Below are 27,612 nucleotides of genomic sequence, written 5' to 3'. Positions count from 1 at the left end.
TTTCGTCTTGTTTTGTTACACTTGAAGGGAAAAGCCACCAAAATCATTTGAAGAAACACACAGTGGGAAGGGGAAAGAGATAAATTAAGTTGTAAACAACAATGGAAAAAGCTACGGCTGAGTCGTCAGGCAGCTCAGACTTTTGCAGATTCAGAGATTTGTCAGTCAGTCCAAAAGTTCGGAGATGCCACTGGTTCAATGACATGATCACTGCCGATGAGACTGCTGCTGCAAAACTGGGATTTTCTGCCCCCAAGGGTTAATTTGAGGAGCAGAAATCCTAGAAAAAGACTGCAGTCTCAAGACTGGAAAATGCCACCTTGGGTCCCCATTTCCAAGGCCTTGTAGTTCCATTCCTTAGTAGTTATTTTCTTGTTGAACTTGCTTTAGATCAGATTATTGAGATATGCATGAGCCAGAACTATAGCATGAAGTCCAATCAAAGACGTGTAGCTGCAGTTCATAAGAACAAACCACTAGAACCCGACAAACTTAGCTGAGCTCTGAGTCCTTTGCTGACATGAGATAAAAGAAATAATGGAAGAATTTCACACAAGAGGCTAAAATGGAGAGGGTGAGTGTGAAGAGAGGTGGGGAAGAGAATGGATTATTTCACAGAGAAACCTGAGCAAAATCCCCAAGTCATAACAAGATGTGAAAGCTCAGCTGTGTAAACAATTTATGGCCTCCCTAACAAGAAGAATGCAACACAAACGATCATTCAAAATCACTGTACATTTTCTCATTCCAAAGCTAACCACCGTCACTTTTTTCTATTTTCTAAATTAAATCAGGCCAAACGCCTTCCCCCTAGATCAACATACTGACCTTCAGAGACGCTCTCTCCTCTTTTTTGGTTCATAGGTGGTCAAAATGGCTCATTCATTTTGACAGTTTATAATCCCGTAAAATGTGCCTTTCTAGATTCGGTACTCAGTGAATGAAACGTTGGGGGCCTGATTCTCCATGGCCTTGTATATGGTGATGTTGTTTACACCAGTGCAAATTGAGCACAAAGTGGGAGTCAAAACTACCCAATCAGATTGGCTGTGTTCTACGCACACCTGGCACTAGTGTAAATGACTACATATGGTGCTGGGCGATGGATCATCAGCTCCTCAACGTTGCATATTTATACTCCAAACAATGGGCATGACCTTGTTTCCACTGAGGTCCTTGGGAAGCGTCTCATGGAATTCAATGGGAGCAGGAACAAGTTCTGACCTTGCATTAACTTTGTCGATGGCGATAACCAAGAAGAATCGGCCAGTTCTGCCTTCCAGTCCTCATGTTTCCCCGTGCGAAGAGACACAACCTTAGCTCTGTTCATGGAAATCTGAATTCGAAAAGGTGAGTTTCTTGTTTCTGACTGTGGAATTTTAACTTAGAAAATACACTGGTGAATGAGGTTTCATGTACTAGCATCACAGCTATCAAGGACTGCCAAGCAGCTACTTTGATAAATAGCTCTGACGGAGAAGAAGGGGATAGTGGGAGAAAGGAAGGGGTGGGAGGTAAGAGTGGATGTCAGCCTATTGTTGGCAGCATTGGTACATGGAAGTGAGATGCAGAACCCCATCAAAATTCTTTGACGTGCAAAGGAACCTGATCATGACAACTGCCTGATTTATTTTGCTGCTTTCTGAGACACAAAATATTCCATGCACAGTGGCCCTAGATGAGGTGGGGTGATGTGGGACATGTAATAATGTTAACGTGAACTTCCAACTGCATGTTTTCTTGCTGTGGGAAAATTTGCTCTGAGCAACAGAAGGGAGTTAATCACAGCCATCAGATGTAATTTCTAACAGAGTGGGAGCTCGGCAATGCAGCCAGCTGAAACTGGGAGAAATGCCCTTTGACTTAGAGAAAGTCTGTTGCAGCCCAAGCCACGCCACCTTGGTCAAGTAGTTGACTTCAGTGGGATTATTCACATGCTTAAAGTTAAACATGTGTTTAGGTTCTTTGATAGATCAGGACCAGAGTGCTGAGCCACTGATCAGATCTCACTAGCGAGGCAGACAGAAGCCTGGTCAATCCTTGGATGGGAAAACACCAAGCGACAAGTCAAATCTAGGTGCTGCTGGAAGTGGTTCAGTAAAGGAGACAGAACTGAACCACTACCCTAACAAAGGGCTATGAGGTGCTGTGTTTCAGATGAGATGCAAAACTAAGATCCTTTCTACTCCTGGTGACAATACATCCCATGCCACTTCAAAAAGAAGAGTAATAGCTTCAACATCCTGACCAAACTCCATTTTAGGTTCACACATTTTATATGCCTAAAATTCCCCTTAATGTTTCAATTGCATACAACAGTCTTCCTCAATTTCTGTTCAAAACTACTGCCTAGTATTGCTGCCTGCAGTTAAACACATGCTGAATTTTATCCCAACGGTGGCTGCATTTTAGTGCTGAATGAAGCAATTCTTGTATATATATACTGTATTATATAAAGCACGTCAAGTGTTTTGGGATACCCCAGTATGAAAAATATCATACACGTGTGCTATTACTACAAACATTCAAGAGCACTATCATAGCTTATCTCCATATCAGGCTGTGGAGTTACAGAATCAGGTCTATTTTTAAATGAGAATTAGACAGGGCATAGGGCAAGCTTGCTATAAGCTAATAACGTCTGTTAACTGAAAGTCCAAAGCCCTATTAAATGGGAGGTACAGTACAGGGTGGAAAAGAAGGGCAATGAAATACAGCCCCCCTGGAGTTCAATTACTTCTGACTCATCCTCCCAAATGAGTTCTTTGCCTCCATAAATGAGAGGAAACAGAAACACTCGCACTGCTGAGATAGAAGGTAATTATTCTTGCACAGTGTGAGAGGAAAACACACATGCTAACGACTTTGGCTCATGGGACTGTGTTTGTGTCAGGACAAAGAAAAAAAAACACTCTTAAAAACGGGCTTGGCTCATGGTTCTGCACAGGTATGCGTCACCGTCGACGTTACTGGACTCATTGTTAAGCTCCGTCCGTGTGCTTGGTCAAGAGAGTTTGAGATCTAGACGACTGCCATAGAAAGATACAGCACACTGGGAGATCCACAGGAAGGAGTCACCAAGGATCCTTTAAAAAAATGTACTAATATATGATGTCTCTTGCATAGATGTAATGGAAGAAGCGAGTCTTTCGGAGGGGCTTGACTGAGGAGAGGGTGGGTTCCTGGTGGATGGTGACTGTGAAGTAGTTCTGTAGGCAGGGGCAGAACAGAAGGAGGAGTGATGATGGGAGTGGATGAAGGAAATGAAGGAGGCACAGAAGCTAAGTGATGAGGAGGGCAGGGGAATGTGATAGTAGATGAGAGCTGGGTTATAGACTGGGTTAGAGCTGGGTAGGACCTTGAAGGCAAGAGCAATAACTTGCTACATTGAGCAAGGGAGAACCAGTGGAGCAGTTCAAAGAGGGACCTGGTCTGATCCATTGGAAAGGGCAATGTTTTGGCTGCTGTTTTTTGGTCACTTCCGAGGGAAGTGATCCTGATGTTAGGTGGGCCAGAGGAGGAGGAGGAGGTTACAGCAGCTAACAAGGAAGTGGGCAAGTGTTTTAGCCATTTGGATGGACAGGAAGCATTGGAATTATATCTCAAAACTCTTCTCTGAAATGAGAATGGGGGGCAAAAATGGCAGATCTGACAGTCAATAACAGATCTGGATAGCTCAGAGAGCCGGTAATGAGATAGGAGTTGTCTACACTGCACTGTAAATCTGGATCTGTAGGACACAGGCTTGTGGACTTGGTGTTTCCAAGCTGGGTCTCACAGCCATGCTAACGCATTCATACTACATTCTGCAGACTTTCTAACTCGGGTCTGCGGCTGGAGCTGTATCCATACTGCAAAATGACAGGACTTGGACCGGAGTCACAGCAAGACTCAGGCTCTGATCTATGCCCCTAGCACGGTCCTAGGACCTTGGTCATGAGTGCTTGCTGACATGAGTCAGATTGAGCTGTGTGTGGACAGAAGAGGGGCTTGGGCTCAAATCTGAGTCACAGCCCAGATTCAGTGTGCAGTGTCAACATACTCATGAAGATGTTCATTCATTCTTAAGTCACCTGCTCTGATCTGGCTCAGGTCTTTAGTACCTGACAGCAGGTTTGTAAGGAGTGTGTCTCAAACCAAATTCCTTAAGGAATCCACACCACAAAAGCCATCATCACAAGGAGGCCCCTTTGTGTGCATAAACAGAGGTGTCTAGTTTCTAGGAGAGAGGGCTTAGCCAGCATGTGAAGCCAGAAAAATCTGGCTAACCAGTAAGAAGTTAAGTTCCAAACTAGGCAAAAATGCACATGAAATCCACTCGTGACTGTGTGTACAATTCCTCCTCTGTGCCAATCCACACAGAACATGAGTTGCTACAGTCCCCAGCATTAGAGCCTTGGCTCTTTTATTCAAACTGTAGCAGCTCATGCCTTTAACTCTGGAGATCGCTGGGTCAATCCCTGGTGTGTTGACCAAGAGTGTGGCTATCGCACACACGCAGAGACTACATGTGCTATTCCAAAGAACACCAAGCAGAGACTTAGGTATGAGTGACAAAATCTTTGTTAAAAGAATCTTTGTAACAACTAGCCTAACCTGTTCCATCCTCCCATTGGAATACCACTGAAAGAACTTGAACATCAGCACACATGCCTTAACGAACAAAAAGTTGTTAGATGAGCCATTCGCTCTGTCTTTCCCTTCACAATTTTACCTAGAACACAACAGCAGCTGCAAAAATGACAAATCAACCTGAACAGATAATGTTTCTTCTGAGACCTTTCTGGGAAACTTTCTGGTCTCTCTGTAGGTTCTCAGGGATTGTATCTGAAGAGTGTGTTTGCATATCAGATGACATGCTGTGGCCAGTTGGTCTGATTTCCAATCTCATTTACAGTGTACACTGGCAGTAACTCGGGCTCAATGCCGGTCAGGTTATGTATTGTGGCTATATGATAGATTTAATGAACGCATGGTGTTCTCAGCTCCCCTTCTAAGCAGCACTTAATCGAACTTCTCAGGAACCATCTCTCTCTTTTTCTCTCCATAGTTGGAGGTTAGCTAGGTCTTATCTACCGGTAAGAACCTGAGTGAAATGCTCAATTTCCGATGCCTGGATTAAGATTTTTGACAGTTGCTCCTTTAAAACCAAAGAACTTAGAAAATCAGGACATTTCTGTGACCTTTCCGGAGAAGTGTAGATTTGGTTATGAAACTTTTGGTAGTTCTAAACAGCATGGAAGAAAGAAGAATACAATCCTTCTTGCACCATGTGTTACTCACGTATGAAAAACATACTGTCAAATACCTTCTTCTGGAGCACCTTATGTGTGTCACTGGACAAGAAAAATATTTGGTCAGCTCCTGTATAGTATAGTTACTTTTATGTGCCTAAATAAGAAAAGGGTCTTATCCTGTATTTATTAATTCACAAATTTAGCCCGTGGGAGATTGAATTTCCTTTATGAACTTTGCCCTTTCTTAAAAATTTTATTACAATAATTCAATGAAAGACAATAGCTGAGGAGAAATCTCAGGTCAAGTATCCAGAAGTCCTTACATTTTTACAGACTTGTTTGGCTGAAGAGCTTAAATTTGCAGTTTTCTTGGAGATTAGAACTGGGGTTTTCAAAGGATCATGCAGGATCTAGGCACCCAATAGAGATTGGAGCTCCTAACTCACTAAAGCTCTTTTTAAAATCCAAACGTAACAGGGTATTTTCTGAGTGCAATTTATAGGAGTGAGTGTGTGTTGGGGGAGTGGGGCAATCAAAATCCCAGCTAGCCCTCAGTTGCCAGAGCATCAGGCTCTTAATCTGAGGGTGTAGGGTTCAAGCAGCAGGTTAATTTTGATAAATATATGAATGGGACTATATGGCGGGGCTGCCTGTGATAGGAGAGGATTGGATTCGATAACCCAAGAGGCTCCTTCATTTCTAATTCATTTAATTTCTCATAAACATCTACATGTTGGGATTCTTATCCCAGCGTTATCAGAATGATCCAGAATCCGTGAATCTGCCAAATTGAGTAAAAATGCTCAAAAAGAAACCCAAAAGAAATCAACCACATACAAGTGGAAGGAAGGTATGTGAGAAATAAATATGAGTAAGGATACAGCCCAAAGAGCCAATAAATTCCTACACATTTATGAAAACCACCCTGACTGCCCCCATCTTAATCTTCCCACAGAAGCAATTCAGGAACAACATTAATAGCAAATAAACAAGTAGGAGTCCTACCACTTTAACAAGCATAGAGAAAAACAGTAACATTATGAGTGGCATACAGTTCTAGATGGGTCACACATCCTATCTGTCTAGTGTCTATGTGAGCATGCAATGAAAACTATTCACTGAAATATGCTGTGTTTCTTTGTAGGGCAGCCATCTGTCTTTCTTATATGCAACAGTAAATGCAGATGGCTCTAGGATGTATTCATACCAACAAAATGCCAAAAAGAGTACTCTTAAAAAAAATCTTAGCGCGCTGACTAGTCAGATGCATTCATGTGAATGGATCAATCTCTAAACTAGAATATGGAAGAGGAATACAATACATTATTGTTACATTTATATAGCACCATTCATCCCCAGGAGCCTCCAAGTGATTCACTCTATTAATTGATTTCCCCCCAAGATTGAAATGCAGCCACCTCTGCTGCAGAATACAGCAGCTACGACTACTGCATTGCAAAACTTCACAACCGTTTAGGGCAGGATGTGGAAAAAAATATTGAGTCCTACTAAAACTGCAGGAAGGATTTTCGGCAGGGCGAATATCCCCAAATTAACCAGGATCCCAGGATTAGCATGGTGCCTACACTTGCAATGTGTGTCATGGGGGCTGCGATGATCAGAAATGGCCACGTCCTCCATTTTCTATATAACCTAAAAGACATCCCTTCCAGCAGCACTAACTCAAAAGGAAAACCACCACCTACTGAATGACTACTGCTGTTTCCTGAAACACACTGGATTTTGTTTGAAGATTCCTCCATACATGTCTGGACCCAGGCCAACACTACTTGCTTGTTAGATCTGACAAGATCAGAGCCAGAGGTGGAAAGAATTCAGGTAGAACAGAATATTGGACATCTAAGAAGAGCGTCACTCTGGCTTCAGTAGAATTGAGAGCGTCCTTCAGTTTCATGCTGGACCCTCCCAATGAGTAGACCGTGACTGGATCCACACAGATTTCAGAAGCCACCAAGAGACAGGTAAGCATATGGTCACGTTAATAATTACACAGCCAGCAAAAAGGCACAGATTCCCAGAGCAATCACATGGAGTTAAAAGGTCAAAAACAGGACAGAGAGAAGCAAATGGAATAGCAGTTTGTGCTAACAAGCAGCACAGTAACACATGAACTATACTGGCAACCTTAGGGATACTTATGGAAATGTGTCCAATCAAATAAGAGCTAACAACAGACAACAAATCCCAAAACGGGCCTGGGCTTCCATTGCTCTCAAGCTTTCCTATTCTAAAAAACAGTAATACACTTACTCTGAGCAAGGGACTTTTCCCCACTGTATTTTAACACTAATGTCATCTTCTGGGGGAGGGGGGTGTCAGTGGCAAGGTGCAATGAATTTAGAAGCCTTTTCCTCCTTCCTCTAACTTTTTCTTTTTTTTTTTAAACATGGAAAAAAACAAAGACCCATGATATCCAAGAGCAGAATCTTGCCCTTGATACTTTGGCCCAATGTCTGACCTCATTTATACTGTAGTAAATCAAGAGTAACTCCAAATGGAGTATATTATCCAATGGTGTAAACAAAGCTACTCCAAGACTGCATCATAGACTCTCAGACTATAAAGCCAGAAGGGACTATGATAAGCATCTAGTCTGATCTCCTGCACATCACAGGCCACAGAATCATACCCACCCACTCCTGTAATAGGCCCATCTGGCTAAGGCTAGGTCTACACTACAGGGGGGGGGGTCGACCTAAGATACGCAACTTCAGCTACGTGAATAGCGTAGCTGAAGTTGCGTATTTTAGGTCGACTTACCTGGCTGTGAGGACGGCAGCGAGTCAACTGCTGCCGCGCCGCCGTCGACTCCGCTTCCGCCTCTTGCTGCGGTGGATTTCCGTAGTCGACTGAAGAGCCATCGGGGATCGATTTTATTGCGTCTTCACTAGACACGATAAGTCGATCCCCAATAGATCGATTGCTACCCGCCGATTCGGTGGGTAGTGAAGACGTGCCCTAAGTTACTGAAGTCCTCAAATCTTGATTTAAAGACTTCAAGTTTACAGATAATCCACCCTTTACTCTAATTCAAACCAGCAAATGACCCATGCCCCATGCTGCAGAGGAAGGCAAAAATAAACCCAGGGTCTCTGCCAATCTGACCTGGAGGGAAATTCCTTCTCAACACTAAATAGAGTGATCAGTTAGACCCTAATCACATGGGTGAGACCCACCAGCCAGACACCGGGGAAAGAATTTAGTAACTCAGAGCTCTCCCCATCTAGTGTCCCATCTCCGGCCATTGGAGATATTTGCTGCTAGCAGTCGCAGATGGGCCGTATGCCATTGTACGCATTATCATCCTCTCCATAAACTTATCAAGCTCAGTCTTGAAACAAGTTAGGGTTTTTTGCCCCCATTACTCCCCTTGGAAGGCTGTTCTAGAATTTCACTCCTCTGGTGGTTAGAAATCTTCATCTAATGTCAAGCCTAAACTTATTGATGGTCAGTTTATACCCATTTGTTCTTGTGCCAATACTGGCCCTTAACTTAAATAACTTCTATATCTCCCTGGTGTTTATCCTCCATCTGTCCCCTCAGCCTTCATTTTATTAGATAAAACAAGCCAAGCTTCTTAAGTCTCCTCTTGTAAGATAAGTTTCCCATTCCTCTCATCATCCTAGTAGCCCTTCTCTGCACCTGTTCCTATTGAATTCATCTTTTTTAAACATGGGAGACCATCACCACAGCTGAGTGCAGAATCTGGCACAGCATGTCTTACTATGCACAAAAGCCAGAGACCAAATAAGGCAGTTCCACCAGTCCTGAGGCGTAAGCCCTCCATCTGTTTGGCTGAAGTCCATTAGCTTCTGCTGAAGTTAATGGGAGCGGTGTCCACACAGGAAAGTAGGATACAACCTATTCCCCAGGATCTCCAGCACACCCCGCTAATACAAAGTCTAGGCTATTATTAGGGCTCGGTGTCTGTCACAGAGGTTGCGGAAGTCATGGATTCTGTGACTTTCCGCTACCTTTGTGACTTCTGCACGGCCAGTGTGGCTGACCCCAGGGCCGCCCAAGCAGATCGCCTGTGACTTCTTAACAGCAGCCAATGCGGCTGGCTCTGGGGACCACCCGAGCAGTGGTCCTGGGGACGGCAAAAGCAGCCGCACCTTGGCAGCCCCCAGCAGCGGTCCCTGTGGGGGGAAGCCCCCGGTGGTGGCTGAAACAGCCGCTGCTTGGTGGCCCCCAGCAGCAGGTCCCCGGGGCTCCCCCCCAACAGCGTCCCACTCCTCCAAGATTTAATCAGGGGTACTTATGGTGCAAATCATAGACTGGTCACGGGGACGTGAATTTTTGTTTATTGCCTGTGACCTATCCATGACTTTTACTAAAAATACCCATGACTAAATGATAACCTTAGCTATTATTGAAGAGAAACTGCCAAGTAAGAAGTGGTCTTGTGATAGGGGCAAACATTAACCGATGAGCAGATTGGACCACCATTACAAACAAGACCACAGTAAGGAGAAATAAAATTGACGGGCCCAGCATACACCTCTTTGCATATTATGCCCATCCACTACCCAAAAGACACTGCATTAAATATTTGTTGTGTGTTTATACTAACTCCCATCTGTTCCTGTGGTTCACATCTTATTGCATCTACAGTCACTACAGCTAAGGGCTGCTCTACACACAGTTTGTGTACCAGTAGAAGTATTTTCATTAGGGGGGTGATTTACTGAAATCATTATACTAGTACAACCCCCTAGTGTGGATGCAGTTATAACTGTGTTTGTTTACAGCAGATGTGGGCAAATTACAGCCTGCGGGAGGGGGCGGTTAGGGGACAAGGAGCAGGAGGGATTAGATGGGTTGGAGGTTCTGAGGGGGGCAGTCAGGGGGCGAGAAGTGGGAGGGGGCGGATAGGGGGTGGGGGCCAGGCTGTTTGGGGAGGCACGGCCTTCCCTACCCGGCTCTCCATACAGTTGCACAACCCCGATGTGGCCCTCGGGCCAAAAAGTTTGCCCACCCCTGGTTTACAGCCTGCTATCTCAGCACTTGCTATAAGTTCTGAGCTTCATGTGACTTTGTGGCAAGTTTTTGCAGAAACAGATGTTTCAGATGCTTTGGAAATTTGCTCAGACACACGCAAGAAAAATATGTCCCCGTATGCTTCCTGTGTAATCTCACAAAGGCTCCTCGCGTAAAGCAGGGGTCGCCAACCTTTCAGAAGTGGTGTGCCGAGTCTTCATTTATTCATTCTTATTTAAGGTTTTGCGTGCCAGTCATACATTTTAACGTTTTTAGAAGGTCTCTTTCTAGAAGTCTATAATATATAACTAAACTATTGTTGTATGTAAATAAGGTTTTTAAAATGTTTAAGAAGCTTCATTTAAAATTAAATGAAAATGCAGAGCCCCCCGGACCGGTGGCCAGGACCCGGGCAGTGTGAGTGCCACTGAAAATCAGCTCACGTGCCGCCTTTGGCACGCGTGCCATAAGTTGCCTACCCCTGTTGTCAAGCATAAACACTGCCCAGACGTCACTATAAATTCTAATACAAACATTTTATCTCATCTCTTGCTCCTAAGCCTCCTCAGGGAGTACAGGCTCATCTAGCTCTAACTTTATTAAAGGCTGGTGAACATCTCTTGGTAAATATTTACTTGGGCACTGACCCCTGAAATAAACTCAACTCATCTCATTGCTGATTCAGCCAGCACTTCAGCACCTAGTACTCACAGTGTGTAAGATTCCTGGCGGTGTGAGGTCTTTAGACTCTCTCCCTCTCTGGCTGTCTAGGAATTTAAAACGGCCACTTATCTTAATGGTGCCAATTCTGACTTGTGTGTTTAGGCAGGGATTTTTAAAGAATCCTACGGGCGTTAGGCACTCTCCTACTATTGAGTTTCAAAGGTATTTGGGCACCTAACTCCAATGGGACCCTTTTAAAAAGCCCAACCTTAATGTCACTGCCCACTTCTTTAGCATAATTAGCATTTAGACATCATGGTGATAGGCAGACAGATTAGTTTAGATTGACAAATCAAGCAATAGATTGCAGCTCACTTTAATTTTGTCCTGGAAATCATGGATTCCATTCAGGATACCAAACAGCACCTGTGACTTTTGATTTCCTCCCCAGTCCCATTCCAATATTTTCCAATGGCTTTTGCATGTTTTACCCTGGCACCTGCTAAAATTACCATGAGGAGGAAGAATGAGCCTTTGATCTAGGGCTAGATCAGTGTCAGTGTTTAAGCCCCTCAAATCCCTTCCTTGAGCAGCTCCCGACTCTCACAAATTTCCCAGGCCAGTGACTCTTCACAGAGCTGCAGATGTGACATTTGGTTGGGTGACCCAATTACAGATTATTTCCTGGATTCGTGGGCCCATTCAAGAAGCAGCATTGCAGGGGGGAGGGATAGCTCAGTGGTTTGAGCACTGGCCTGTTAAACCCAGGGTTGTGAGTTCAATCCTTGAGGGGGCCACTTAGGGATCTGGGGCAAAATCAGTACTTGGTCCTGCTAGTGAAGGCAGGGGGCTGGACTCGATGACCTTTAAAGTCCCTTCCAGTTCTAGGAGATAGGATATCTCCATTTATTTATTTATGAGGATAACGTACGTCATGGACAGGGCCGGTGCTACCATTAAGGCGAACTAGGCGGTTGCCTAGGGCGCCAAGATTTGGGGGCGCCAAAAAGTAGTGCCCCCAATTTTTTTTTACAGCGTTCCTCCCCGAGCACGTGGTCGCCGCTCCACTTCTCCCGCCTCCCAGGCTTGCAGCGCCAATCAGCTGTTTGGCGCTGCAAGCCTGGGAGGAGAATTAGAGCGGGGGCAGCGTGCTCGGGGAGGAGGCGGAGCAGAGGTGAGCTGGGGTGGGGAGGTGCCGCACGGCTCCCCGGGGGGGAGGAGTTGCTGAGGGGGGGCACCTTAGGGCAGAGAGGGGGGGCACCTCAGGGCGGAGAGGGGGGCAGGGAGCTGCCGTAGGGCTGCGGGGGGGTGCAAGGTGGAAGTTTCGCACCCTAGGCGAAACTTCCTTGCACCATCCCTGGTCATGGAGAGTTACAAAAGAAAATCAAAACCGTGGGGGGGAATGAGGGAAGGAGTAAGGATAGTGCAGAAAATGAGGAGACAACTGGAAGTAGATGCCAGTGATGTCACAGATTGAAAGTAGAGTCTGGTAGGGGCAGGGGAGAGTGCTGTATTGTCTAGGTGCTCCCTGGTTTCTAAGGGAGCCACTGCAGATTCTTGGGGTAGCGGGGGGGGGGGGGGAAGGAGGGGGTGCAGGCTGGTGCCCTCACTGGCACATATAGGAGAGGCTGCAAGTGCTGGCTGCAAAAGATTTGACAGATGGATAGACAGAGGAGAAGGTGCTTAAGGGAAATGTGCACATGCCTTGAATTCCACCTTACATGCAAATGAAGTTTAAATAGACCTGAACACGAGAGAACTTCTGCTGATGCAAAATGCTGACCTTTTTATTTCTGTTTGGCTTCTCTTTTGCCCGTGTATCCCCTGCAATTACTGTAGAGTCAGATCCTTCTGTAGAACTAACCATTTCCCAGGAGTCACCTAAAAGCATGAACCCAAGTTCTATTGCAGAGCAATTTGCAAGAGACAACAGAACACTACATATGTACCATGCAATAGGAACTAAATCGCCTCATTATGGTTTACAATGCAGCTTTGCATTAAATACATATTTTACAATGACATTAGGAGGGGGGAAAAGCAATTCCCCACAGCAGTCACAGAATACTAATGTTTGATGGATTAATTTAGAACTGAGAGTGGGTGCGGTCTCTATAGATTCAAGATGATAAATAATGACATCAAAGGTAAGTCTGCAAGTTAGTCAAGAGTACCTGTTGTCAGGAATTAGGGGCTGCAGCTGAGCCTGGGACTCCTCTCATGCATAAAGTTAGATATGTTCTTAAGTATCTTGCTGAATCAGGTCCAAGAGCCTGATCCAAAGTGCATTAAAGTCTCTGGTTCTGGCCCAAAAGGCACTGGTGACAAAGAGTACCAACAACATCTTGCATGGCATTGGTGAGGCCCCTGGAAAAGCTGGCCAATGCCCATACTATTGATGCAAAGCAGGAATTCATTTCCACTGCACACAATGGAGATCACATAGGGCAAGAATTAAAGAGTAATTATCTTGCTCATTCTGCATCTTGCTTGCTTGGGAAATGAGCAAGACTGCAGTTGAAGTGCCACTGGAATTGAGCAAACAGCAGACTGGGCCAGGAACATCAGGTCACACCTTAAACCACAGAATAATATTTGGAGAGCAGATAGAAAATAAGAAGCCCTGAAATAGGACATTCCTTCTATATGCTTAAAATATCCCAGGTGAAGTGAAGTAAAGTAAAAAACATACGCGTGGGAAATTGAACAAGGTGGAAAACAGAGTTTGCTGTTGGGGGTGGATCAAAGGGGGAAAGTGATTAAATACTTTAGAGATATCCAAAGAGAAATGAAGACAAAGGTTAGAGGCCAAGTCTACACTACATAGTTATTTCAGTATAATTACTCAGCTCAGGGGTGTGAAAAATCCACCCCCCTGAGCGACATAATTATACCAACCATAACCTCCCGTGTAGACAGCATTATGTCGGCGGGAGAGCTTCTCCGCCCGACGTAGCTACCACCTGTGACACTACGCCCAATAGTCTTCATAGAGATATTGTTATGATATGAATATGGCATAACTAAGATATGTTTTATGCAAGACGGGTCATGTGAGGTATCATTGGAAAGGTTATGATATACTGACTTTGATTATTCTATTTGTATGCATGTATCATTTCTGTATCTGAAGTTAGGAATATTGACTATGTATCAATTACAAACGTGTTTGCACCTGGGGAATGCCCACTAGACAGTAGGCAATCAGCCTGGATGGGCCATTAGGGAGAACAATCAGACTCTGAAGATGCTAATCTCTCACCTTCCTGAGACGCTTCCTGGGATGCTGCTTTGACACTGCAGGGTCATGTGATCATGTCACCTGGTACTGGACCCCATCTTGGCCTACTAATATTTTTCCACTAGTAGGGGGTGGGGACCAAACTGGGAAACAAAGGATTCCTGCCATATGTAAATCCTATTTAAGGCAAGGAAGTGAGTTGATCAGGGCTCTTTCTTCACTGAATCCCCACCCAGGATGACTGCTGAGAACATCTATAAAACAAGGACGGCCGCAGGGGGTGGGGGAGAAAAGAGCTGAGCCCGGGATGGAAAAGATGTCTGGCCTGTGAAAGAAATGACTAAAACAACATTTAGGGTGAGAAACTACCACTTGTAACAGTTTCTTTAATGTATTGAGCTTAGTTTGCCTATTTGTTTTATTTGCTAAGTAATCTGCTTTGATCTGTTTGCTAACCCTTATAATCACTTAAAATCTATTTTTTGTAGTTAATAAACTTGTTTTGTTTTATTTAAAACAGTTTGTGCAATTCATAACTGGGGGTGGGGGAAAGCTGTGCAGATCTTCCTCCACCTTGAGGAGGAGACGATTTTCATGAGTTTACGCTGCATAGATTTCTGTGCGGCACAAGACAAGACAATTTGGGGTTTACACTCCAGGGGGCTGTGCACTTGAGTGCTGGGCAATTCCTGAGCTGAGTCTTCCCACCCAGAGCTGATCTCAGTGTCGGTGTCTTTCTGCAGCTGGGTGTGTCCCTACGTGTGTTTGTGTGTGTGTGTGTGTGCGCGCTGGAGGCGGCTTGAGAGCCTGGCTCAGCAGGACAGGGTGAGGGAGCCCAAACTGATGGAACAGGTGGGCTCAGTGGGACCCCAGGATATCAGGTGGCACCCCGGAGTAGGGGGTAACCCATCACACCGCCTCTCGCGGAGGTGGAGTTATTAAGACAACAGAAGAGCTCTCTCCCGTTGGCTTAGAGCGTCTTCACCAGAAGCGCTACAGCGGCGCAGCTGCATCGGTGCATCTGTGCCAATGCAAGTTTCTAGTGTAAACCTGCCCAGAGTGTGGCCCCATGTACACTGATGTAAATCTGGAGAAGATCCATTGCCTTCAATGCAATTGCTATAGATTCAGATCAGCACAGAAGAGATGAGAATCTGGCACAATGTGAAGAAAAGAAGACCACAAGGGAAAGCCCACAGAGAAGATGGCAAAGAAAATTGTGGCTAGGCAACATGAAGTGCTAGTTGGCAGGTAACATTTTCAAAAGCCCTAAGTGATTTAATAGCCCACGGCTAGGTCTACACTTAAACCACTACAGCGGCACAGCGACCGTGCTCGGCAGTGCCACTGTAGCACTTCAGAGTAGACACTCATCACAGCAACGTGAAGAGTTCTCCTGTCACTGTAGTTAATCCACCCTGAGAGGCAGTAGCAGGGTCGATGGAAGAATTCCATCGAACCTAGCGCTGTCTACACCAGGGGTTAATTCGGCTTAACTATGTCACACAGGAGTGTGGATTTTTCACTAACTTTTTAGTATAGACCTGGCCTAAATCCTATTTCCAAAAGGGACTTAGACTCCTAAGGGCTTGTCTACACTGCACTGACGATTACATGGGTGTGAACTGCAGGGTTCTAACTGCCCCGGGTAGATGCTGCTGGCATGAAGTAAAAGGTACCTACATTGCTTTAACATAGTCCTTTTTCAAACAGGACTTCTTTAAACGCAAACTAGGTGCTTTTTAGGTTCTTGCCAGCAACCACACACCCCTGGCCCATAGAGGGGGTCACGACCCCCAGGTTGAGAACCCATGAGTTACATTTTTACTGAGACTCCCATTTACTTGGCTGCAATGGGATGGAAATCTGGGAGACTGTGCTCTGCATCCAGCACAAGTGAGTCAGTGCCTTCAGAATCCAGTTCTTCACTGTGGTTCTCTCTTAGAACCACTTCACTAACACAGTAAGAGACACATGGGCTTGCTCGCTAAATTAAAATGACATCCACTCACTTAACTCTTAGGAAACTGGATGTAACCTGTGGACTGGTTTCTTTCGTGGATTTTTGTAAGGCCATTAAGAGCATTGCCCTGGGGAAGAGGGAGGGTCTGTCACCAGTGTGGGGTCAGGACTCTTGACTGTAATGTGTAAGTTTCAGACCCCACCTTAAAAGGGATAAAACCTGGTCTTCTGATTTAGTTACCCATCTGCCGTGACAGCCGGTGTGTCAGAAGGCTGCCTGACTCATACTGGGTGAACAGAAAAGTTAAATATTTCTGATTGCCCAGTGATTGCAGTTTACATGTAGACATGACAGTTCTCTCAACTGAGATGAACTCTCTTTATGCACAGGATTCTTCTTTAAATCTAGACAATATGAAGGTTGTGTGATATTATAATTCAGTGATTCCCCTACACCTCCCCACCACACACACACACACAAAACAGATAACTCAAAGTGGGTTCCAGTATAAGTGCATATCTGTCCTAGGCTGCTATTTTTGACAAGCTCCCAATTTCGAGTGAGGCCATCTATGGAATGCTTGAGTAATTTCTTGAATGATCCCCCGGTGTCTCTCCTCCTCTTGCCAACTAATTCCACAAATTCTAAATGCAAACATAAAAATCTGGGCTTTTAGCACAGTTGTCCTAAATGTGCCCATTGGACCTTGCTCGCATGAAAGCATCATGGTAATTTGCATGCTTAAATTTGAAACCCTGGAATTTTGAAAATCAAGGCTTCTGTGCAAGATGACTTACAACAACTAACAAAAGCGAGCTGAGGAGTGTGGAGGATTTTGACCAAAGCCGAGTCTGACCACGTGTCACAGAATGGCGAGTTGGGGCTGACGTCCATCTACAATCCCAATTGTGAAACGAAGGGTCTCCTCACATCACCTCATCTGAATATTTTCTTGGAAATGCACTGGAAATTAGTTCCCTAATGTGTGACTTTTATTGTACAAAATGTCTCAGCCCTCTCTTCTATTTTTGAATATCATCTCTTTCAGGCAGCTGATCTATTTCAAGTTCACTGATCAAAAAAAAAAAAAAAAAAAAAACACAGAAAAACAACATAAAATTGACATTTGATGTTGGTATTTAGCCTTAATGTCAACTTTGCCATTTGTCTGTGATGATCTGACACAGGAATCTTTTTACACATAAAGAATACAAGATAAAAGTTTAAAGATGCTAGCAAGGAGGGCATGGAAAAAAGAAAACAATGCACCTTTCTAAGCCAAAGAAGGGGAATTTACACAGTAATATGCCTGAGGAGTCAAGCCTTTGCAGTAAGGGTGGGTAAAGAGCACCCAAGGTGTGGTAATCTAATTCTCAGGCAAGAGCTATGAAGGATTTGTTCCTATGGCTTTTCAGAATCTCATTTTGCATCTTCCTTTACGTCTGCTGTACAAACAGTGAGCAGCATAAATCTTTCAACAGCTCCGTAATAAGTGTACCAGAGCTTTCTCCTGAAAAAAAAAATGACAACTCCAACACTTCAAACAAAAAAAAAAAAATGAGGCTTCCCATCCGGCAAATGCAGATTACGATGAATGGAGTTGATGGCAATTGACTGAAAGAAGGGCAGTTCATCTAGCCCATGAAATTGCAGACTGCCATCAGAAGCTATTTCCTCCAATTCAGAGCATTCCCTCCCTTTCTCCCCTTCAACAATAGGCCTAGAAAAAGCCTGAGACATCTGTCAAACCCAGATGGCTGGCTCCGAAAATGACTGTGTGTATGTTTGTAAGGCAAAAGATACAGCGACAACAGAGAGGGTTTGGATATGAGGAGCTTCCAAAAATATTGGAGACTTGATCTCATTCCCAGCTGAGTTGGGACTAGGGAAAATATTTAAGGAACCGGTTAGCAGTACACAATGGGCCAGGTTCAGTAATGCTGCTGCAGAATGTAGTAAGTTGTGCCTCCCTGAACCAACAAGGTCTCTTGACCCTCAGGATGGGAAATTCACTTTGAGTGAGGCTAGAGGGTGTTTACTTGCCCACCCATCCTCAGATTTTCCACCAGACAAGAGCAATTGCAACTCCTGCTGAGGTTCTACGGGGGATCTGTGGATAGGAGCAGGTATGGTGAGGTGCTTACTTGGTGCTTGCAGTCTTGGCTGCATCCACTTACAGTCCAACTTCATCCATCGTTGGGGCTTCATTGGCTCCCTACAGGTTTTTAATGCCATGCCTGGTCCTCATGGATTTTCTGCTGCCAAGGTTTTCATTGGAACACATCCTGGAGAAAATGTAGCTACGTATATCACAGATACATTTGATATAAGAAAACCACACTAGAGCATCATTCAGGTTGCAAAGTGAAGTGCTAAACAGCCAGGAAATGTCAAGGTTAAGGCAGCCTGAGTAACCTTAACTCTGCTCCTTCTGCATTTGCATTATGATGCACTCTTTAGCTACACAATCACACCTTCATGAATCACAGTCTGCAATCTCTTGCCTATGAAAATTGAAATTCTATCCCACACAGTGATGCACGTATGTGCACACCCATTGGATTCCCAAGACATCATCAATGAGGTGGACATTTTCACATAGTTTACATACACACTCATGCACATCACCAGCGGGGTGTGTGTGTGTGTGTGTGTGTGTGTGTGTGTGTGTGTGTGTGTGTGTGTGTGTGTGTGTGTGTGTGTGACAGAATCCAGCTCACTTGCGCAAAGTATGTTTTTTAAAACCTTACAACTCTGACAAAGTTAATCAGATTTTGATTGGATTGATAAAAGGCAAATCAACAACGTAGGGGCCTGCAGAAGGTGCTGCCTAGTGCAGTGGTTCTCAAAGTCGGTCCGCCGCTTGTTCGGGGAAAGCCCCTGGTGGGCCGGGCCAGTTTGTTTACCTGCCGCGTCCGGAGGTTCGGCCGATCACGGCTCCCACTGGCCGTGGTTGGCTGCTCCAGGCCAATGGGGGCTGCGGGAAGCGGTGCGGGCCGAGGGATGTGCTGGCCGCCCTTCCTGCAGCCCCCATTGGCCTGGAATGACAAACCGCGGCCAGTTGGAGCCGCGATCGGCCGAACCTGCAGACGCGGCAGGTACACAAACCGGCCCGGCCCGCCAGGGGCTTTCCCTGAACAAGTGGCGGACCAGCTTTGAGAACCACTGGCCTAGTGGTCAGGTGGGGTTGGCAGGATGTCTCCCCACTGAAGCACCGGCCTTCCTTCAGTGGCCCTGCCCCAAGGGTTCCCAGTCCTCCCTTTTAGCACAGAGGCTCTGAGGGCTGGGCACTTTAACACTCACAGTCTTTTCCCTCTGGCCTCTTACTGGATTTGAAGGCTCTTGCATTGTCCTCTCAGAATGGGTAGGTGAGCTCAGGCCCATCCTCTCCACCAGGCTCCGGTCCAGGGCCCCATGATGGGCAGCTACACGCAACACTTTGGGGTGCTAAGCCACTGCCCCCCTCGACCACTTCCTACCCCAGTCTCTTTCAGCTTCCCAGAGGAAACCACTCTGACACATTCTGTCCCCTGCTCCTCCTTTGTGGGTTTACACAGGTCTGCGTTGTCAGGTCCCAAGCAACGAGCCCCTGGGCAGCACTTTCCCCTCAGAGCAGCCGTCTGCTCCTTTCCACTGCCTGTCTCTGAACTGCTCCGCTTCCCCTTTTCAAGTCCTGCCTGCAGCATGTGCAGGCTTGGCAGGTGTGCCTGGGTGGGGCTGCCTGGGCCCAGATCTGTTCCTTAACCCCTTGCTCTGCAGTGTGCGGTTTGTACACCTCATCACAGGCCACGTCCTTTCTCTGAGCCATCAGAGCTGTTCAAAAGTGAACATCATTTTTTCTTAGCAGGAAAAATGATTTCTCCCCACCCCCACCCCTATTCCTTCAGTGCTTGAGAGTGGCTCAACTGTTTTCAGTGGAACTTTCAGAAGAAAATTGCTCCCTGGCTCAGAGTAGGAGTACCAAATTTCAGTCAGACAGGTAAAACTTTGAGAAAAGTTATTAGCAACATGAAAAGACCTCTTTATAATGGCAACCTTAAGTTAGGCATTCCATATGCTCCCTGCATATACTAGGGAGAGAACAGGACTGATGGACAGGTCTTCGCCAACTAATCTTTTGATTAGAACTTGGAACTCAACCCATATATTCATGACTTGGTTGTGAGTTATGTGAATTTGCACAATTGAAACTCTGGATTTCTTCTAACCTGAGGCTGGAAAGAGTAATATTCAGTGAGTCAGTATATTATGGAACGGGAGACTTCAGATCCTAGGATGAACTGTAAATAAAATGTAATTCTGCCCTGAAAAATTTTAAAAAAAGGTATGGGGGGGGGGGGGAAACACAAAGAAAGCGTAACTCCATTCCAAAAAATGTAATTTCCATCGGATTAAGCTATTGTGCCATTTGCTCTTGTATGTTTTAGCCTCTGCTCAAGAGGTTAACCTCACTATTCCCAGTGAAGCAATGAAAACAATTATCTCGCTGGCAATGGGATTTGCTGCCACAAAGAAAAGTGTATTAAGAAAGGAGCGAACGCTCCAATATAAATAACGGTTTCTAGTCCCAGCAGTGAGCTATAACCTGCGATAATGCAATTGTGTTAGCAACACTGCAGCACTGGCCTTAGCAAGGGGGTGTATACATGGGGTGGGGAGGAAGGGAGTGACACAAACCACATATGTCCATGGAGGCAAGAATACAAATATTTCAATGCTGGAAACGCAAGAAAAGAAAGTATCCATAAGGGATTTTGTTGTTGCTCCAGGGCCTCCTTTTACCAGCAGGTGCCACCAGAGGCAAAGTTGTGACAAGAAAACAAATAGAAGGAAAAAGAGTTAAGGGCACAAATTCCCTTAATGCCTGGCACAGACATAGACAGACAGCTACGTTTGTTGAAGATATTTAAATCAAAAGTAAGACTTACTTGCTAGGGTTTTTGCAGGGGGAGTGAGGGATAGAGAAATCAAATGTTCCACACCCAAACCCCAGTGGAAATAAGATAACTACTGATTGATACAGACACTTGTGCTGTGCCAGCATGCAGAATTCGTGCTATCGGGAAAAAAATGTTGTGTTTAACCAGGCAAATGAAAGGGAATGACGCTGAATTCACCACACAGTCTTAACGGCTTCTCAAAAGCCTTCATACTGTCAGCCAGCTCCAGTAATGCTGAATAACCACGCGTGCTACTTCATTGGAAATTAAGTGAATGTAGTACTTGTGAAAGGTGGCAGATTGACAGCACTAGAAACAGAAGCCCTCTGCTTAAGCAAAGAGGAGGGAGGCAGAGAATGGGCCCTTGTCGACAGAGGCCATCTCTAGGACTCAGGCAGCAGTTCACATTCCATGGCTCACTACAACCGTGGCAAATTCTATCATGCCTCTCCAATGCTTGATCCTGCGCCACCGATGTTGACAGGTGTTTTGCTACTGACTTCAACAAGAGCAGGAGCTGGTACGAGGAAGCCATTATTTTTCCTGATTTCGTCTCACAGGAGAAGAAATGAAAATTCCATGTTTCTTGGTAACAAACACTCCATTGTTGCATCTTTCTGGTTTTCTGTAGGCCAGAGGGTTCTGAAACACAAATCCAGTCACTCACACTGTTTGCGCCGCAAGTAAATAAAGAGGCAGCTTTTGTCGTTTCCACCAGCGGGATGATGCAATGACCCCTCACGAGCATTCTATCCGCTTGAAGATTAACAGCAACCATGCACCATAGACCATTAGTCAGTGCAACAAGACCCAGCAAGGTTCTGGTAGCCTGCCATCCCCAATAAATCTCTCAGATATTTCATTGTCTCCCACCAGCACAGGCTGTCACCATGCTAGTGATGAGTCGTCAGAGACCTTCTGCTCCATCATGGCAGTTTCCTTGCTGATTACTGAATGGCTAATGGCAAACAGATCATTTTAACTGTTTTGCAGAGTCCTATGCACTTCCTCTGTTCCACAGCAGAGCTCTCAGGGCTGCTTCTTTGCGGGCTCACTTAGGTTTAGTTTGACTAAGCTGCATGGGCAATGCTTTGCTGAAGACATATCCAATACATTGCTTGCAGGGAAAGAATATTTTTCATGATTTATATATTGAAATTTAAACAGAAAACACCCATGCAAAACTCCAGGTGCCTTAACAATTAATAAGCGATAAAACCATATAGGAGGACCACCCAAGCAGCAGAAAATAACCAAGACACAAATAATGAAATAACTCAGCCAGCCAATAAATCAGAGCAGCAAAACACCCCTTTAGCCTCACCCCAGCCTTCCCCCAAAAGCCAGTCAAATAAATGGCATTTGCTGCAGGCCCAGAAGGTCATTGATTGAGTCTGGACTATTTTGAAACAAAAGAGGGGGGGGAATTATTACTATTGTGGAAAGAGTTGGGGAGTTACCGTTCTGGCCCCGGTTACATTCTTCAGCTTTGTCTAATACTAGTTTGTGCATCCGATCGCTTGAGCTGATGAGACAACCTGCTAATAGTCACCTTCGGGCAATCATGTAGGAGCACACTACAGTGAGGGCCACTTTCTCGGACCGAGCTACACGGCTTCTCTGCAAATTCTTTTAAACAACAATAAACGGAAGCTACATCAGAAGAGATTATTTTAGGTCAGTCATTGTCAAATTATGTCCTGTGGAACCACATTGGTCCACAGGCAGCATGGTGAAGTGGAGAGAGGGCAGGATGGACTGGGATTTAAAAGACTTGGGTTATACTGCGGCCTCTGCCATTGCCTCAGTTTCTCCCTCTGTAACACAGGGGTAATAACGTTAACCATTGCCCTTAGTAAAGCACACTGAATTATACAGAGGAACGTCAGTGCTAAGTGTTACTATTGTTAATCCACAAGCACACTGTTCAGGTTCTGTGAAATCACACCCCCTCACTTTCAAAGCTCCAGATTCCAGTCACGCTCTATCTAAAACACACAGAACTTTCCTTAGAACCAACCAATACCATCCTGGAGGCATCGCCATCAAGCAATGCCAGGCACTCTTTCCCCCTCCCATGATCTGAGACCGCAGATTTCAAATGACTGCCAGGCCCTACTACTCACAGGTCTAGTAAAAACCAGAGACGGGCCTAAGCCACAAAATGCAGATCTGGATACAAACTTCCCCAATGCCCAAGGAGTTCAGATCTAAAGTTTTAGGTCATGTCCTCTTCATGTAAACATGCATTTTAACAGCAAACTAAAGACGTACAGTTCAGAATTCCATTAAATTGAGAAGAGGAGGATCCCATTATTCAATCTAATTCTACACGATCTGTTGAATTTCATTAGATGTGGCTACACTGGAGACCCAGCAATAAGACTCCAATACTTTGGGATCTTGACTATTTCTAATCCAATCTGCTAACCTGATGCGGACAGTTGTAATTGCACGCATTAGCTATTGCGCCTGTAATGTACCTTGGCTGCATTTTAGGGTGAAGACAGCAAGATTACAATGGAACAAAATTAATGGGAGAACATCAGCTCACTTACCATACAATCACCAGCAGGGGGGATCATAAACCTGTGAGGGTCAATTCCAAATGTTTGAGGAGAGCTCAGCACAGGGAAAAAGCAGCCCTTGTTAAGTTCAGCTAATTAGTTTAATAAATCTAAGTACAAGACAGAAGATACGGAGAGTTTCTCTACTTAGACATTCCTCCTAAAAGTTCGGCCAATAGCTAAAAATCACACATTGGAGTCATTTCTGAGGATACCTGAATGTTATTTCCAAAGTAAAGCCTACTTGGTACTTCACATACACAGAAGCCCCAAACCAAATTTATTCAAAACTCCACTGAAAGCAATGGGACTTTACTTTGAGTAGGAATTAATCAGGACTACAGGATTTGGTCCATAGGAAGACCAGATTCCTGCTCAAAGGAGTTTAAGGAACCAATCCAGTAATCCCTTCACAGGCAAAACACACATCAGCTTCAAAGTTTTGCGCAGAAGCTATAAAATCAGGACAGATATTATCTGAGGTTCTAAAATGCACCCTGTTATATGTCCCCAGGCACTGTGAAGAGACCATTTGAACCCCACCATCTCAGGAAAAGCCTAAACAGTAGACGCCCCTTGCACCGTGTCAACAAGTATGGACTTTATTGCACTTGGGAGGAAATGAATTCCAAAGTCAGAGGTCTTCCAGTGAGTATGCTCAGCCATCAACCCACAGACCATTAAATATAGGGACTGTTTGCTTGAGAGCCCCAGCTGACCTCATCTGGGTGCAGTGCTTGGGGAGAGAGGTAGAGCTCTTCAGATGGCCAGCACCCAGACCGAGGCTTTATAAAGCGAAGTCAACAGTGTGGCTTACCCCTGGAAGTGAGCAGGGAGACAATACTCTTGCCCTTTTGCTGAGAAGGCAAAGGGAGGCTACAGAGTGGGGCAGGTTCTTGTTTGTCACAGATTCAGGATATTTCCTAGGCTAATTTGTTTATTTACAATATAGATGCAAGACCTGTTTGCCTTGAAAACAGACAGGAAAAACCACTGCAAGGCTACACACAAGGAATTCCGCATGTAGAAACCTCAGTTAAGACACCACAGAATCCAGTCCTATAGCCACTTCCTCTCTGGCCTCTCTCCAGCTCTCAGCACAGTCCAGTCCTGTGTCCTGCTTCCCCCGTGTCCTCACTAGGAAACCATCAGACCTCACTCACTCACCTCATCACCCAAAGGCCACTGTTATCAGTACTGAGCACGGGCTAGTTCAGATGGGCCTGGCCATTAACCTGCTTTAGTCCAATTACACTGAAGTACAAAGGGCCTCCTCAGACTGGTTCAGCCATAATCAGTGTCCACTGGAGCTGGCTTCAGTGCGAGCCTCCATCCACACAGAAGAGAGTTGTATCCCACACAACCTCCTTAACCGCCATCCAAGTGCAGTTGCTGAAGCCCTTTGGGCAACACCCTCTCTACTTAACCATTTTTATATAGATGTTTCAGATCAAACACTCAGATCAAGAATTCACAGCATGCCTTTTGCTATCACAATAGTAATACATTCCCTATGGCCTTCACCGCCAGGCAGGCAGCCTGCCCCATTCTGCCCTAGCTGCAGCCACCAAATATACCCCATGTGGAGCACACTGAAATAATCTGATCTGAAAGACACAAAAGCACAGATCACATTGGCACACATAGCTTCCCAGCTCTGTCCTTCCCTCCACTGGGTATCGGTGGTGGCAAAAGAGCAGTGACCGAGACGTCTGCACAGGCAGTGTGCTTAGCTGATGAAATGGAGGTATCACCTTGTGGCCACAGCCAGCTGCTAGCAACCCCACCTTACGCTGACAGTAAGAGTGATCATCACTGGCTTCAGCGAGAGATGTGATTTCAACCACCTGAAGTCAGATCAGGGGAGGCCCTTGAGGAACTGATAGAACAAAAGGTCAGAAGGGACCATTGTGATCATCTAGTCTGACCTTCTGCATAACACAGGCCATAGGACTGCCCTGAATTAACTCCTGTTTGAACTAGAGTGTATGTTTTAGAAAAAACATCTGATCTTAATTTTAAAGTTGCCAGTGATGGAGACTCTACCACACTCCTTGTCAAAGTTTTGTTCCCCCATGTAAGTATTTACAGTCTGTGATCAAGTCATCCCATAACCTTCTCTTGGTTAAACTAAACAGATTGAGCTTCTGGAGTTTATCACTATCTGACATGTTTTCTAATCCTTTAATCATTCTCATGGCTCTTCTTTGAACCCTCTCCAATTTATCAATATCCTTCTTGAATTGTGGCCACCAGAACTGGTCACAGTATGCAGGATAAGGAAGTGGGACATTAAAGGGGTGACTTGTGGCAACCCCAAAGACATAGAGGGCACCCTGACTGTGATGCGGCTGATCACATTTATGGCTGTAAATACAGCCTCCTTTAGGATTATTAATAAATTCCCCATGACGGAGTGGAACACATTTCAATATAAAAGCAAATACAGCTGAACCTACTCAAATCATTCATATTCCATGACAAAGTCATATTGCTATTGATTTCAGAATTATCTTTGAATTACAAGCATAAGATTGACTGTATGAATTTCAAGAGTTATGCTTCTCTTGCTATTTGAATTATTGATCAAGCTGCTACCGTGGAAGCATTAAACTCTGAAAAGCTAACAGTGATGATTACTATGCTGCTGCTGCTCTCTTTCCGTTTAATTTTAGGAACGTGCCTTGCACCAGGTATTCTGGGAATTGTAGTTCAAATGCCTTTCTTTGACTCATGCTTGATGCAGATGCTTTCAAGATCACAGAATCATAGAATATCAGGGTTGGAAGGGACCTCAGGAGGTCATCTAGTCCAACCCCCTGCTTAAAGCAGGACCAATCCCCAACTAAATCATCCCAGCCAGGTCAAGCCTGACCTTAAAAAACTCTAGGGAAGGAGATTCCACCACCTCCTTAGGTAACCTATTCCACCATCCTCCTAGTGAAAAAGTTTTTCCTAATATCCTACCTAAACCTCCCCCACTGCAACTTGAGACCATTACTCCTTGTTCTGTCATCTGGTACCACTGAGAACAGTCTAGATCCATCCTCTTTGTAACCCCCTTTCAGGTAGTTGTGAGCAACTATCAAATCCCCCCGTCATTCTTCTCTTCTGCAGACTAAATAATCCCAGTCCCCTCAGCCTCTCCTCATAAGTCATGTGCTCATAAGTCAAGATGGAAAATTGCTCCCAACACAGCGGACAATGAACTCTTTCATATCAAACAACAATGAATATTTACACGGGGTAAATAGTCTGCTATTATTAGCACCCTACATTGATCAGATAGGTGGAAAAAGTTACACCGCCCTGAGGAACAAGAGATCTCGAGGGTTTATTCCTGGAGAACAAGGTATATTTTAAAAACACCTCGGACCAAATTCATCCCTCGTGTAACTCTGTTGGCATCAATGGAATTACACTAGAGGTGAATATGGCTCATCCTTTATAAATTTGAAGAATAAGAACAAGTTTGCTGCCTTCTGTGCTTCTCAGAGTAACACCCAAATATTTCACAAGCCGCAGTCGCTGAGCAAGAACAGCTGGAAAACCTTGTCAGTTACAGGTACATCCTGTGAAAACGACTTGGCATTGTACCCATAGAACTAATTGGGTTGAGCATATTATTCCCTTTGCTGTGTTGATGCTGCTGCTGCTGCTCAAATTCACCTACTAAAGCTACCGTTACAAATGCCCAGCAGCCTTCAACTCATATCTCCAGCTTCCTCTGTCTCCCTAATTAATACAGTGTAGCTGAAGTTAAGACAGGAAACAATTACAGCAGAGGTTTATCTGTCCTCCCCATTTATCATTTTGGAACAGGTTTGGCGCTAGCCTTGACTCCAGGCAGGAAGGTTGGATACCAAAAGTTTTCTAGTATTGTGTGTGTGTTTTAGGGGGAGTTTGCTTATTTATTTGGAGCAAGCTTCACAGAGTCAGATCTGGCTGAAAATGCAAGGATTTGTGTAGTCTTGCTATGCTGCGTATATGTCTTATGAAA

This window comes from Terrapene carolina, unplaced genomic scaffold (genome assembly GCF_002925995.2).
Source record: "Terrapene carolina triunguis isolate 2854851 unplaced genomic scaffold, T_m_triunguis-2.0 Scaffold89, whole genome shotgun sequence".
Lineage (NCBI taxonomy): Eukaryota > Metazoa > Chordata > Testudines > Emydidae > Terrapene > Terrapene triunguis.
The sequence above is the reverse complement of the archived record's forward strand: the minus strand, read 5'-3'. Positions refer to the sequence as shown.